The sequence below is a fragment of the Somniosus microcephalus genome, chromosome 4 (assembly GCF_052327205.1).
Source record: "Somniosus microcephalus isolate GS21.2 chromosome 4, FLI_Smic_1.0, whole genome shotgun sequence".
Taxonomy (NCBI): Eukaryota; Metazoa; Chordata; class Chondrichthyes; order Squaliformes; family Somniosidae; genus Somniosus; species Somniosus microcephalus.
In genome coordinates, this window is record NC_140990.1 from 59,349,020 (window position 1) to 59,364,700 (window position 15,681).

The 15,681-nt window shown below is 47.1% G+C and overlaps 1 pseudogene; it reads left to right on the forward strand.

The window, feature by feature from the left end:
- Positions 1-393: 393 nt before the first annotated feature.
- The window catches only part of LOC147119002 (uncharacterized), a 69,552-nt pseudogene continuing 54,264 nt past the window's right edge, over positions 394-15,681 (forward strand).

Sequence of the window (15,681 nt, forward strand, 5' to 3'; positions counted from 1 at the left end):
GAGTTTCCCATCTGCAAATCCTCCCCTTCTCACACCCTGTAAAAGGAGTTTACAAAAGACATCACTGTAAATACAGGATAGAAATTCAGAACAGACAATTCTAGTTTCTGTGGAACATTCTTTCCTCTCTTGTTCCCCAAAGCTGTAAATCCCCATCCTACACACTCTCCCTCCTCCCTGTGCTGAAATCCAAACCCATCGCACCATCTCCAACATTTCTTTCCTCCACTCCCAGTTTTCCCCCTCTCTCTGCTCTGGTTGGGTTCAGTTCTCCACCCGCTGTGTGCAGAGTGAGAATAAAATCAATGAGTCAATGATTGTCTCTTCTGGTCACGGGGACCCTGAAGCCCCGCCCACACTTTGTTCCTGCACCAAGATGGCCGCGCATGCGCCATGCTGCAGGTGGAAGGGGTCTGTCTTTCCACCACCAAGATGGCAGCGCATAACCCGGGCTTGTCACCGAGAAAAAGCCTCACAGCTGCCGTCCGGTGGAACAGAGACCGGGCCGCTGGATCTCATTCGGGCCTGAGGCCGTTCTCCAACTTTATAAACCCTGCGGCGCGGCCTACCCGCAGTTTAATAATCTCCCAACCCCACTCCCACCGACCAGCAGCTCTGCCCGGCGACCGCGCGGGGCTTTCTTTGTAAAGTCAGTGAGGGACACGTGACCCGGGCCCAGGGCCTGATTGACGGGAGCTTCCGACCAATAGGGAGCGAGCGGGGCGGGGCTGGAGGAGCGAGCCGGCGGCGGGTCCTCCAACCAATCGGGGAGCCTGAGGGGCGGGACTAGCGCCGGCTGATTGTCTGATCCACAGGGCAGCGAGTTTCTCCAGTCCCTTGTTCAGGGCCCAGGGCCAGGGGAGGCTGTGGGCCTTTATTCCCCTCATTGGACACAAGGCTCTTTGGCTCACAACACACTGGCTCAGATTGCAATACAGTCTTTTTTAATTCAGGAATCAAAGCAGATAAACCTCGTGCTTCTGTGGCACAAACTTTTTAATATTTGGGAGTAAAAATACAAGTTTTTTCCCCTCTGGGGAATTTATTATTAGTTTCAGGAAACAACAACCACTTGTATTTATAAAGCGCCTTTAATGTAGTAAAACATCCCAAGGCTCTTCACAGGATCGTTATAAAACAAAATTTGACACCGAGCCACATAAGGAGATATTCGGGCAGATGACCAAAAGCTTGGTCAAAGAAGTAGGTTTTAAGGAGCATCTTAAAGAAGGAGAGAGAGGCAGAGAGATGGAGAGGTTTAGGGAAGGAATTCCAGAGCTTAGGGCCCAGGCAACTGAAGGCACGGCCACCAATGGTGGAGCGATTAAAATCGGGGATGCTCAAGAGGCCAGAATTAGAGAAGCGCTAATATCTCGGAAGGTTGTAGGGGCTGGAAGAGATTACAGAGATAGGGAGGGGCGAGGTGATGGAGGGATTTGAAAACAAGGATGAGAATTTTAAGGATGAGACGCTTGAGGAAAAGAAGGGAGTGGGGGAGGGTCAAGCCCTTATGGGACAGAGTCGCTGATTCTGTTCTGCGACAGTTACTGGGACAGACTGTATCTCCCCCTCTCCTCCACACAGGGATTTGTGGTAGTTAAAGGGACAGTAATTCTCCTTGTTTTGCAAGATTGTAATTAAAGGGACACTGCTCTGAGATGGCTGCGAACTTTTAGTGTCGCCAGCCTTTCTAAAACATCTTCCTTTTTTGAGGATCTGTGTGAACAGGCTGGTGACTCAGCAGGTTGGATGACCTCTGAAACCTCTTTGCACAGTCAGATCATTTAAAGGGTCTCTCATCGGTTCTGGGGCAGGAGGGATCTGGTTAACAGTGATCACAATATCATTAGGTTTAAAGTAGTTATGGAAAGGGACAAAATAAAATCAACGGTGAAAATACCCAGCTGGAAGAGAGCCAATTTCAGTGATTTGCGAAGGGATCGAGCTCAGGTGGACTGGAAACAAAGATTGTCCAGGAAAACAGTGAATGACCAATGGCAGGCCTTCAAAGCTGAGATAGTTCGGATACAAACCAAGCATATTCCCATAAGGAGGAAAGATGGGCCATCCAAAGCTAGAGCTCCCGATGGCAAAGGATATAGAGATTAGAATAAAACAGAAAAAGGAGGTTTACGACAAATGTCAGGTACAGAATACAGTCAAAAACCAGGCAGAATACAGAGAGTGCGGGGGAAATTGAAACAGGATATAAGAAGGGCAAAGAGAGAATATGAGAAAAGATTAGGGGTAATATAGAAGGGAACCCAAAAATATTCTATAAACATATGAAAAGTAAAAGGATAGTTAAAGGAATGGTGGGGCCGATTAGCGACCAAATAGGATCTCATCATAAGAACATAAGAAATAGGAGCAGGAGTCGGCCACTTGGCCCCTCGAGCCTGCTCCGCCATTTAATGAGATCATGGCTGACCTGATCTTGGGCTCAGCTCCATTTCCCTGCCTGCTCCCCATAACCCATCACTCCCTTATTGTTCAAAAATCTGTCTATCTCCACCTTAAATGTATTTAATGATCCAGCCTCCACAGCTCTCTGGGGCAGAGAATTCCACAGATTTACGACCCTCTGAGAGAGGAAATTCCTCCTCATCTCAGTTCTAAAAGGATGACCCTTTATTCTGAGACTATGCTCCCAAGTTCTAGATTCCCCCACGAGGGGAAACATCTTCTCTGCATCTACCTTGTCGAGCCCCCTCAGTATCTTATATGTTTCAATAAGATCACCTCTCATTCTTCTAAATTCCAATCAGTATAGGCCCAGCCTGCTCAACCTTTCCTCATAAGTCAACCCCTTCATCGCTGGAATCAACCTCGTGAACCTTCTCTGAACTGCCTCCAACGCAAGTATATCCTTCCTTAAATAAGGAGACCAAAACTGTACGCAGTACTCCAGGTGTGGTCTCACCAATACCCTGTACAGTTGTAGCAGGATTTCCCTGCTTTTATACTCCAGCCCCCTTGCAATAAAGACCAACATTTCATTTGCCTTCCTGATTACTTGCTGTACCTGCATGCTAACTTTTTGTGTTTCATGAACAAGGACCCCCAGGTCACTCTGTACTGCAGCATTTTGTAATCTCTCTCCATTTACACAATAATTTGCTTTTTTATTTTTCTTACAGTTTACCAACCTGAAAATACATAGAAACATAGAAAATAGGAGCAGGAGTAGGCCATTCGGCCCCTCGAGCCTGCTCCGCCATTCAATGAGATCATGGCTGATCATCCAAATTCAGTACCCTGTCCCTGCCTTCTCCCCAAATCCCTAGATCTCTTTTGCCTTAAGAAATATATCTAACTCCTTCTTGAATATATTTAATGAATTGGCCTCAACTGCCTTCTGTGGTAGAGAATTCCACTGATTCACCACTCTCTGGGTGAAGAAATTCCTCCTCATCTCTGTCCTAAATGGCTTACCCCTTATCCTTAGACTGTGACCCCTGGTTCTGGACTCCCCAACCATCGGGAACATTCTACCTGCATTTCACCCATTTATCCCGACTCTCTCTTTTCTGTTAGTTAGCCAATCCTCTATTTATGCTAATATATTACCCCCAACCCCATGAGCTCTTATCGTGTGCAGTAACCTTTTATGTGGCACCTTATCAAATGCCTTCTGGAAATCCAAATGCACCACATCCACTGGTTCACCTTTATCCACCCTGCTTGTTACATCCTCAAAGAACTCCAGCAAATTTGTCAACGTGATTTCCCTTTCATAAAACCATGCTGACTGTGCTTGACTGTATTATGATCATACGGAGGCAGAGGGTGTGGCTGAGGTGCTGAATGAGCACTTTGCATCTGTCTTCACAAAAGAAGAGGATGAAGTTAATGTCGCAGTAGAGGAGGGGGAAGTAGAGAAATTGGATAAAAATGGATAGAAAGGAGATGCTAAATAGGTTGTCATCACTCAAAGTTAACAAGTCACCCGGTCCAGATGCGATGCATCCTAGGTTGCTGAGGGAAGCTAGGGTGGAGATAGCAGAAGCTCTGACCACAATCTTTCAATCTCCCTCAGATATATGGGAGTGGTGCCTGAAGACTGGAGGATTGCAAATGTTACACCCCTGTTTAAAAAAGGGGAGAGGGATAAACCTGGTAGCTACAGGCCAATCAGTCTAATGTCAGTGGTGGGTGAACGACTAGAGACCATTGTCAAGGACAAAATTAATTCTCACTTGGAGAAGCATGGGTTAATAAGGGACAGCCAGTATGGATTTGTTAAAGGAAATCGTATCTGACTAACCTGATTGAGTTCTTTGATGAAGTAACAGAGGGTTGATGAAGGTATTGCAGTAGATGTTATATACATGGACTTTCAAAAGGCATTTGATGAAGTACCACATAAGAGACTTACTCGGAAAAGAGAAGCACAGGGAATTAAAGGGCTGATGGTAATTTGGGTATATAATTGGCTAAGGGAGAGGGGGCAGTGAGCAGTGCTGAGGGATGTTTTTCTGACTGGAGGGAAGTATGCAGTGGGTTCCCCCAGGGGTCGGGATTAGGACCATTGCTTTTCTTGTTATATATAACTGACCTGGACTTGGGTATAGGTGTACAATTTCAAAGTTTATGGATGATACAAAGCTTGGCAACGTAGTAAATAGTGAGCATAGTAGTAGCAGACTTCAGAAGGACAGAGACAGACTGTGAAATGAGCAGACACAAGGCAGATGCAATTAAATGAGGATAAGTGTGAAGTGATGCACTTTGGGAGAAACACCAGGGAGAGGCCGTATAATCTAAATGGGACTATTTTGAGGGGGTGCAAGAGCAGAGGGACCTGGGGGTCCATATTCACAAATCTTTGAAAGTGCTGCGGCAAGTTGGTGAGGCGGTTCAGAAAGCGTATGGGATACTTGGCTTTGCAAAGAGGGCCATTGAATACAAAAACAAGGAAGTTACACTAAACCTTTACAAATCACTAGTGAGGAATATTGGACAGGAGGAGGCCATTCAGCCCCTCGAGCCTGTTCCGCCATTCAATGAGATCATGGCTCATCTGTGACCTAACTCCATATTCCCGCCTTTGGCCCATATCCTTTAATACCTTTGGGTAACAAAAACCTATCAATCTCAGATTTAAAATTAACAATTGATCTTACATCAATTGCCATTTGCGGAAGAGAGTTCCAAACTGCTACCACCCTTTGTGTGTAGAAGTGTTTCCTAATTTCACTCCTGAAAGGTCTGGCTCTAATTTTTAGACTATGTCCCCAGTCCTAGAATCCCCAACCAGCAGAAATAGTTTCTCTCTATCTACCCTATCTGTTCCCCTTAATATCCTGAAAACTTTGATCAGATCACACCTTAACCTTCTAAATTCCAGGGAATACAACTCTAATTTGTATAATCTCTCCTCATAACTTAACCATTGAAGTCCGGGTATCATTCTGGCAAACCTATGCTGCACTCCCTCCAAGGCCAATATATCCTTCCTAAGGTGTGGTGCCCAGAACTGCTCACAGTACTCCAGGTGTGGTCTAACCAGGGTTTTGTACAGCTGCAGGGTTTTGGCCTCAGCTGGAGTCCTGTGTACAGTTCTGGGCACCACACTTTAGGAAGGATGTCAGGGCCTTGGAGAGTATACAGAGGAGGTTGACCAGGATGGTACCAGGGATGAGGGACTTCAGTTATGTGGAGAGATTGGAGAAGCTGGGGTTGTTCTCCTTAGAGCAGAGAAGGTTAAGAGGAGACCTAATAGAGGTGTTCAAAATGATGAGGGGTTTTGATCGAGCAAAGAGGGAGAAACTGTTCATAGAGTCATAGAGTTATACAGCACAGAAAGAGGCCCTTCTGCCCATCGTGTCTGCGCCGGCCATCAAGCCCTGTCTTTTTCCAACACTTGGTCCGTTGCCTTGTATGCTATGGCGTTTCAAGTGCTCATCTAAATACTTCTTGAATGTTTTGAGGGTTCCTGCCTCTACCACCCTTTCAGGCAGTGAGTTTCAGATTCCAGCCACCCTCTGGGTGAAAAGGTTTTTCCTCAAATCCCCTCTAAACCTCCTGCCCATTATCTTGAAACTATGCCCCCTGGTTATTGACCCCTCTACTAAGGGGAAAAGTTCCTTTCTATCTACCCTATCGATGCCCCTCATAATTTTGTACACCTCAATCAGGTCCCCCCTCAGCCTTCTCTGCTCTAAGGAAAATAACCCCAGTCTGTCCTGTCTCTCTTCATAGCTGAAGCGCTCCAGCCCAGGTAACATCCTGGTGAATCGCCCCTGCACCCTCTCCAATGCAATCACATCCTTCCTATAGTGTGGTGACCAGAACTGCACACAGTATTCCAGCTGTTGCCTAACTAGCGTGTAGTACAGCTCCATCATAACCTCCCTGCTCTTATATTCTATGCCTCGGCTAATGAAGGCAAGTACCCCATATGCCTTCTTAACCACCTTATCTACCTGCCCTGCTGCCTTCAGGGATCTATGTACATGCACACCAAGGCCCCTCTAATCCTCTGTCCTTCCTAGGGTCTTACCATTCATTGTGTATTCCCTTGCCTTGTTAGTCCTCTCAAAATGCATCACCTCACACTTTTCAGGGTTAAATTCCATTTGCCACTGTTCTGCCGATCTAACCAACCCGTCTATATCGTCCTGTAGCCTGAGGCTTCCCTCCTCACTATTTACCACTCCACCAATTTTCGTGTCATCTGCAAACTTACTGATCATACCTCCTACATTCATATCTAAATCATTAATGTACACTACAAACAGCAAGGGACCCAAAACCGATCCCTGCGGTACACCACTGGACACAGGCTTCCAGTCACAAAAACAACCTTCGACCATCACCCTCTGCCTCCTGCCGCTAAGCCAATTTTGGATCCAATGTGCCAAATTGCCCTGGATCCCATGGGCTCTTACCTTCTTGACCAGTCTCCCATGTGGGACTTTGTCAAAAGCCTTACTGAAGTCCATGTAGACTACATCAACTGCACTACCCTCATCCACACACCTAGTCACCCCCTCAAAAAATTCAATCAAATTGGTTAGTCATGATCTCCCCCTGACAAAGCCATGCTGACTATCCTTGATTAATCCTTGCCTCTCCAAGTGGAGACTAATTCTGTCCCTCAGAATTTTTTCCAATAATTTCCCTACCACTGTTGTTGGACTCACTGGCCTGTAATTCTCTGGTTTATCCCTACTGCCCTTCTTGAACAATGGTATTACATTAACTGTCCTTCAGTCCTCTGACACCTCACCTGTGGCCAGAGAGGTTCTGAAAATTTGTGTCAGAGCCCCTGCAATCTCCTCCCTTGCGTCACACAGCAGCCTGTGATACATCTCATCTGGGCCTGGGGATTTATCCACTTTTAAGCCTGCTAAAACCGCTAGTACCTCCTCCCTCTCAATACTAATTTGTTCAAGTATATCACAATCCCCCTGCCTGATTTTTATGCCTACATCGTCCTTCTCCATAGTGAACACAAATGCAAAATATTCATTTAAAACCTTACCTACATGTTCCCTGACATGTACATATTAGGTCACACCTCAGCCTTCTTTTTTCAAGAGAAAAGAGACCCAGCCTGTTGATGCTTTCCTGATATGTATACCCTCGCATTTCTGGTATCATCCTTGTAAATCTTCTCTGCACCCTCTCCAGTGCCTCTATATCCTTTGTATAATATGGCGACCAGAACTGTACGCAGTACTCTAAGTGTGGTCTAACCAAGGTTCGATACAGGTTTAGCATAACTTCACTACTTTACAATTCTATCCCTCTAGAAATAAACCCTAGTGCTTGGTTTGCTTTTTTTATGGCCTTGTGTCGCAACATTTAGTAATTTGTGTATTTGTTCTCCAAGATCCCTTTGCTCCTCTACCCCACCTAGACTCGCACCCTTCCAGTGATAAGTGACCTCCCCATTCTTCCTACCAAAATGTAATACCTCACATTTATCTGTTCAGCCTTGGTCAGTCTGCAAAAACTCTGGAATGTTTAATAATGAAATCAGGGAGTCAAAAAGCTCAGGTGAGGCAGTTTAAAAAGACAGTCCCTGACCAGAGATTGCTGGATGCTGACACTCGGTGCTCATGAGGATAGAATGTCCCATTCCCCAGGCATGGACATCCAGCACCTCGATCACAGCAAAAATTCACAAAACAATGGCAATATAACTTGGTGTGGAGATGCCGGAGTTGGACTGGGGTGGACAAATGTAAGAAGTCACACAACACCAGGTTATAGTCCAACAGCTTTACTTGGAATCACAAGCTTTCGGAGCGCTGCTCCTTCTTCAGGTGAAGTGGAGAAATGCATAAAGACACAGCTTATATAGTCAGAGAATCATGTCAGATGTTTACAGGTAATGTTTCCAACTGCCATTTATCACACCTCGGCAGAGAGATAATCACAGCAATCCAAAGTGTGAATGGTGTCCAAACAGGTCAGTCAGGAAAACATTACATCAAAGAACAATGAGGTGGGGTCACAAGGGGTCAAATATTGCAGATGCTGGGGTCTGTATGAAAAACAAAAAAACAGACAAAAAACATTTTTTTTTTGCTGGAAATCACAGCAGGTCCGGCCGCATCTGTGTAGAGAGAACAAGCCAATGTCGACTCGGGTCTGGATGACCCTGCGTCAGGTGGGGTTACATGTAGCGTGACATGAACCCAAGATCTCGGTTGAGGCCATCCTCATGGGTGTGGAACTTGGTTATCAGTTTCTGCTCGATGATTTTGCGTTGTCGTGTGTCTCGAAGGCCGCCTTGGAGAATGCTTACCCGAAGATCGGAGGCTGAATGTCCTTGACTGCTGAAGTGTTCCCCGACTGGGAGGGAACACTCCTGCCTGGTGATAGTTGCGCGGTGTCCGTTCATCCGTTGTCGCAGTGTCTGCATGGTCTCGCCGATGTACCATGCTCCGGGGCATCCTTAATCTTAATCAATCTTTTTGTTATTTTTTGCTGTCTTTTAAAGTTTTCCCAATCCTCTATCCTCCCACTAGATTTGGCTACCTTATATGCCCTTGTTTTTAGTCGAATACTATCCTTAATATCTTTACTTAGCCACGGATGGCTGTCTTTTCTTTTACACCCTTTTCTTCTCAGTGGAATATATTTTTTTTAGAAGTAGTAAAATAACTCCTTAAATGTACACCACTGATCATGTATCGTCTTACCCTTTAATCTATTTTCCCAATCCACTCCACTCAATTCCGCTCTCATACCTTCATAGTCTCCTTTATTCAAGCTTAGCACGCTTGTTTGAGATCCAACCTTCTCACCCTCTAATTGAATATGGAATTCAACCATGTTATGGTCACTCATTCCAAGGGGATCCTTTACTAGGACATTTTTAATTAATCCCATCTCGTTACACAGGACCAGATCTAAGGTTGCTTGCCCCCTGGTCGGTTCAGTTACATACTGCTCAAGAAACCCATCCCTAATACATTCAATGAAACTCATCCTCAAGGCTGCCCAGCCCAATTTGATTTGTCCAATTAATATGATAGTTAAAATCCCCCATAATTATAGATGTTCCCTTATTACAAGCCTCAACTATTTCCTGATTGATACTCCGTCCAACAGAGTTGCCATTGTTCGGAGGCCTATAGACTACGCCCACTAGTGTTTTTTTCCCCTTATTATTCCTTACCTCCACCCAAACTGTTTCATTATCCTGACCTTTTGACCCAATATCATTTCTCTGTATTACAGTGATTCCTTCCTTTATTAACATAGCCACCCCACCTCCCCTTCCTTCCTGCCTGTCCTTCCTGATCGTTAAATATCCTGGTATGTTTAATTCCCAGGCATTGTCACCCTGCAGCCATGTTTCTGTAATGGCCACAAGATCATACCCATATGTAGTTATTTGTGCCATTAACTCATCTATTTTGTTACGAAAGCTACGTGCATTCAGATAGAGAACTTTCAAAGATGTTTTGTGACAGTTAGTTCCTGCTTTTGCCCTTTTTATTGCTTTACCTTTTACTCCATACCTTCTGCCCCTTCCTGACACGCTCTGGTTTTTAATTTCCCCACTGCTACCTAAGTCTATGACCTTCTCTGTTGTCATTTTTATTATTTGCTCTCTAGGAACCTCCCCCCCACTAGTTAGTTTAAAGCCCTCTCTACAGCCCTAGTTATATGAACCGCCAGGACTCTAGTCCCAGCACTGGCCAAGTGAAGCCCGTCCCAACGGAACAGCTCCCTCCTGCCCCAGTACTGGTGCCAGTGTCCCAGGAAGCAAAACCCATTTCTCCCACACCAGTCTTTGAGCCATGCATTTAACTCTCTAATTTTATTTGTCCTAGCCAAATTCGCTCGTGGCTCAGGTAATAATGCAGAGATTATTACCCTTGTGGTTCTGCTTTTTAATTTGGCCCCTAGCTGCTCAAACTCCCTCAGCAGAACCTCCTTCCTTGTCCTATCTATGTCGTTGGTACCAACATGGACCACGACAACTCGACCCTCCCCTTCCCACTCCAAGTTTCTCTCCAGTCCAGAGGAGATGTCCTTAACTCTGGCACCGGGCAGGCAACACAGCCTTCGGGACTCTCGCTCTCGGCTGCAAAGAACTCTGTCTATCCCCCTAACGATACTATCCCCTACAACATTTCTTTTAGCTCCCCCCACTTGAATGGCCCCCTGCTCCACGGTGCTGTGGCCAGGTTGCTCATCCTCCCTGCAGTCCCTGCTCCTGCCCCCACAGGGAGTAAGAGCCTCGAACCTGTTGGACAAGTGCAAGGGCTGCGGCTCCTCCAACACTACCTCCTGGATCCCCGTACCTGCCTCACTTCTAGTCACACCATCCTGACCCTGGCCACGGACTACATCTGAATTAATTAATCTAACTGGTGTGACTACCTCATGATACACAGAGTCCAGGTAACTCTCCCCCTCCCTGATGTGTCTCAGTGTTTGAAGCTCGTACTCCAGCTCTTCAACACGGAGCCGGAGTTCCTCGAGCAGCCAACACTTACTGCAAATGTGATCACCGTGAGCATCAGTGGTGTTCACCAGCTCCCACATATTGCAGCAGCAACACATCGCCTGATCTCCCATTCTATGTAATTAATTAAATTTATTAATATTATTCTTAAATATCCTCTGCCCCGATTCTAGATGGTGAATATCACACCTTAGAAACTATAAACCAAAGAGATTTAAGCTTAAAAGGGAGAAATACTCACCAACCAATCACTTACCCACTTTCTGGTGACGTCACACTTGGATTACTTTTTACCTCTCTCCTTCCAGACTGGAGACTGTGAGGCCTTACCTGGTCTCTGGGACTTTTATACCCCGCTCTGCCGCTCAGGTTTCCCGCCGATGCTGTGAGGCCTTACCTGGTCTCTGGGACTTTTATAGCCCCGCTCTGCCGCTCAGGATTCCCGCCGATGCTGTGAGGCCTTACCTGGTCTCTGGGGACTTTTACAGCCCCGCTCTGCCGCTCAGGATTCCCGCCGACGCTGTGAGGCCTTACCTGGTCTCTGGGACTTTTATAGCCCCGCTCTGCCGCTCAGGATTCCCGCCGACGCTGTGAGGCCTTACCTGGTCTCTGGGGCGTTTATAGCCCCGCTCTGCCACTCAGGATTCCCGCCGATGCTGTGAGGCCTTACCTGGTCTCTGGGGACTTTTACAGCCCCGCTCTGCCGCTCAGGATTCCCGCCGACGCTGTGAGGCCTTACCTGGTCTCTGGGACTTTTATAGCCCCGCTCTGCCGCTCAGGATTCCCGCCGACGCTGTGAAGCCTGACCTGGTCTCTGGGACTTTTACAGCCCCGCTCTGCCGCTCAGGTTTCCCGCTGACGCTGTGAGGCCTTACCTGGTCTCTGGGGACTTTTATACCCCGCTCTGCCGCTTGAGATTCCCGCCGACGCTCTGATGTCCTTGGACCCCAGCTATTCACAATATATATCAATGATCTAGACGAGGGAACTAGATGTAATATCTCCAAGTTTGCAGATGACACAAAGCTGGGTAGGCGTGTGTGCTGTGAGGAGGATGTCGAGAAACTCCAGTATGATTTGGACAGGTTGGGTGATTGGGCAGCAGCATGGCAGATGCAATATAATGTGGATAAATGTGAGGTTATCCACTTTGATGGCAAAAACAGGAAGGCAGATTATTATCTGATGGCAATAGATTAGGAGAAGGGGAAGTGCAATGAGACCTGGGTGTCCTTGTGCACCAGTCACTGAAGGTAAGCATGCAGGTGCAGCAGGCGGTTAAGAAGGCAAATGGCATGTTGACCTTCGTAGCGAGAGGGTTTGAGCACAGGAAAGGGGATGTCTTGCTGCAGTTGTACAGGACCTTGGTGAGACCACATCTTGAGTATTGTGTGCAGTTTTGGTCGCCTTATCTGAGGAAGGATGTTCTTGCCATGGAAGGAGTTCAGCGAAGGTTCACCAGACTGATACCTGGGATGGCAGGAATGACGTATGAGGAGAGATTGGGTCGATTGGGCTTGTACTCGCTGGAGTTTAGAAGAATGAGAGGGAATCTCATTCAAACTTATAAAATTCTGGCAGGACTGGACAGACTAGATGCAAGGACTGGACAGACTAGATGCAATGATGGTCAGGGAATCCAGAACCAGGGGTCACAGTCTAAGAATAAGGGGTAGGCTTTTTAGGACAGAAATGAGGAGGAATTTCTTCACCCAGAGAGTGGTAAACCTGCGGAATTCTCTACCACAGAAGGCAGTAGAGGCCAATTCATTAAATATATTCAAGAAGGAGTTGGATATATTTCTTAAGGATAAAGGGATCAAGGGGAATGGGGAGAAAGCAGGTACCGGGTACTGAACTTGGTTGATCAGCCATGATCGCATTGAATGGCGGAGCAGGCTCGAGGGGCTGAATGGCCTACTCCTGCTCCTACCTTCTATTTTTCTATGTTTTAAGGAGCGCCTTGGCAGGAATGACGCATGAGGAGAGATTGGGTCGATTGGGCTTATACTCACTAGAGTTTAGAAGAATGAGAGGGGACCTCATTGAAACTTACAAAATTCTAACAGGACTAGACAGACTAGATGCTGGAAGGATGTTCCTGATGGTCTGGGAGTCCAGAACCAGGGGTCACAGTCTAAGGATAAGGGGTAAGCCATTTAGGACAGCGATGAGGAGGAATTTCTTCACCCAGAGAGTGGTGAACCTGTGGAATTCTCTACCACAGAAGGCAGTGGAGGCCAATTCATTAAATATATTCAAGACGGAGTTAGATATATTTCTTAAGGCTAAAGGGATCAAGAGATATGGGGAGAAAGCAGGGACAGGGTACTGAAATTGGATGATCAGCCATGATCTCATTAAATGGCCGAGCAGGCTCGAGGGGCCGAATGGCCTACTCCTGCTACTATCTTCTATGTTTCTGTGTCTTAAAGGAGGAAAGAGAGGCGGAGAGGTTCAGGGAGGGAATTCAAGAGCTTAGGGCCAAGGAAACAGAAGACACGGCCACTGATGGTTGAGCGATTATAATCAAGGATGCTCAAGAGGGCAGAATTGGAGGAGCGCAGATGTCTCGGGGGGAGGAGGTTGTTTTCTTTGGAACCAAGGAGGCTGAGGGGAGACCTGATTGAGGTGTATAAAATTCTGAGGGGCCTAGATAGGAAGGACCTATTTCCCTTGGCAGAGGGATCCACAACCAGGGGGCATAGATTTAACGTAATTGGTCGGAGGTTTAGAGATGAGTAGAGGAGAAATGTTTTCACCCAGAGGGTGGTGGGGGTCTGGAACTCACTGCCTGACAGGGTGGTAGAGGCAGAAACTCTCATCACATTTTAAAAAGTACTTGGATATGCACTTGAAGTGCCGTAACCTACAAGGCTACGGACCAAGTGCTGGAAAGTGGGATCTGTGTGGATCGCACTTAATCGGCCGCCACGGACAAGATGGGCCGAATGGCCTCCTTCTGTAATTTTTTCTGTGATTCTATCACGGGCGGCGGGTGGTTGTGAGGCTGAAGGGAATAACTAAGATAGGGAGGGGCGAGGCCATGGAGGGATTTGAAAACAAGGATGAGAATTTTGAAATCGAAGTGCTGCTTAACCGGGAGCCAATGTAGGTCAGCGAGCACAGGGGTAATGGGTGAACGGGACTTGGCGTTGAGTTACGACACGGGTAGTTTTGGATCACCTCAAGTTTACATGGGCTGGAATGTGGGAGGCCAGCCAGGAGTGTGTTGGAATAGTCGAGTCTAGAGGTAACAAAGGCCCGGATGAGGGTTTCAGCAGCGGATGAGCTCAGGCAGGGGTGGAGCCGGGCCATGTTACCGAGGTGGAAATAGGCGGTCTTTGTTATGCTGCAGATATGGGGTCGGAAGCTCATTTCAGGGTCAGATATGACACCAAGGTTGCAAATAGTGTTGTTCAGCCTCAGAGAGATGTTAGGGAGAGGGATGGAGTCAGTGGCTAGGGAACAGAGTTTGTGGCAGGGACTGAAAACAATTGCTTTAGTCTTCCCAATATTTAATTGGAGAAAATTTCTGCTCACCCAGAACCGGATTAGAGATCGTGGAGGGGTCGAGAGAAATGATGGTGAGGTAGAGCTGGGTGTCGTCAGCGTACATGTGGAAACTGATGCTGTGTTTTCAGATGTCGCCAAGGGGCAGCATTTAGATGTGAAATAGGAGGGGCCCAAGGATAGATCCTTGGGGGACACCAGAGGTAACGATGTGAGAGTGGGAAGAGAAGCCATTGCAGGTGATTCTGTGGCTACGATTAGATAGATAAGAATGGAACGAGGTGAGTGCAGTCCCACCCAGCTGGACGACGGTGGAGAGGAGTTGGGAGAAGGATGGAGTGGTCAACCGTGTCAAAGGCTGCAGAAAAGTCAGGAAGGACGAGGAGAGATAGTTAACCTTTGTCACAGTCACAAAGGATGTCATTTGATGAGACTTTGATGAGACTTGATTTGACTTCAGGGCCAAGTCAGTGAGGTGGATTGGGCTGTTTCTGGCCCACTGGTTATTGTGGGCACGGCTGGACACCAGTGGGACCGGCTCTACCCTGTTTGTTCTTTGAGGCAAAATAAGCCAAAAAAAACCCTGCTCCCCCCTTACCCTTTCTACACTCCTTTTTACAGGGTTTTAGAAGTGGAGCATTTACAGACAGGAAGCTCAAACCAAACATCACCTCAAGATCTGAGAGTTACGCGATTCCTCAGGACCTGATTCAGTCGCTCCTCCAATCTGCTGGCACCCCCGTGAGTTCACACTGGGGAGAGAACTTTTAAATGTTCTGAAAGAGCTTCAAAATCTACAAATACCTGAAGCGACACCAGTGGCCACACACTGGGGGAAACCCAGGCCCTGTGTGTGGGAAGGGATTCACTCAGTCATCCGATCCAGCAAATTCACATGAGGGAGGGACCTTTAACCCACTCCGTGTGTGGGCAGGGATTAATTGCACCCTCCGTGCTGCTGAGACACCAGCTTGTCCACACCGATGAGAGACCGTTGACCTGCTCCGTGTTTTTGAAGCGATTCACTCATTCTGCCACCCTCCTGAGACACCAGCTTGTTCACAGTGATGAGAGACCGATTAAATGTTCTGACTGTGGGAAAAAATTTAAAAGGTCCCAGGATCTGAAGAGACACCAGCTGGAGAGAGCAGGAGAGATTCTGTTCGCCTGCTCCGTGTGTGGGAAGGGATTCACTCGGTCCTCGAATCTGTTGGCACACCAGCGAGTTCACA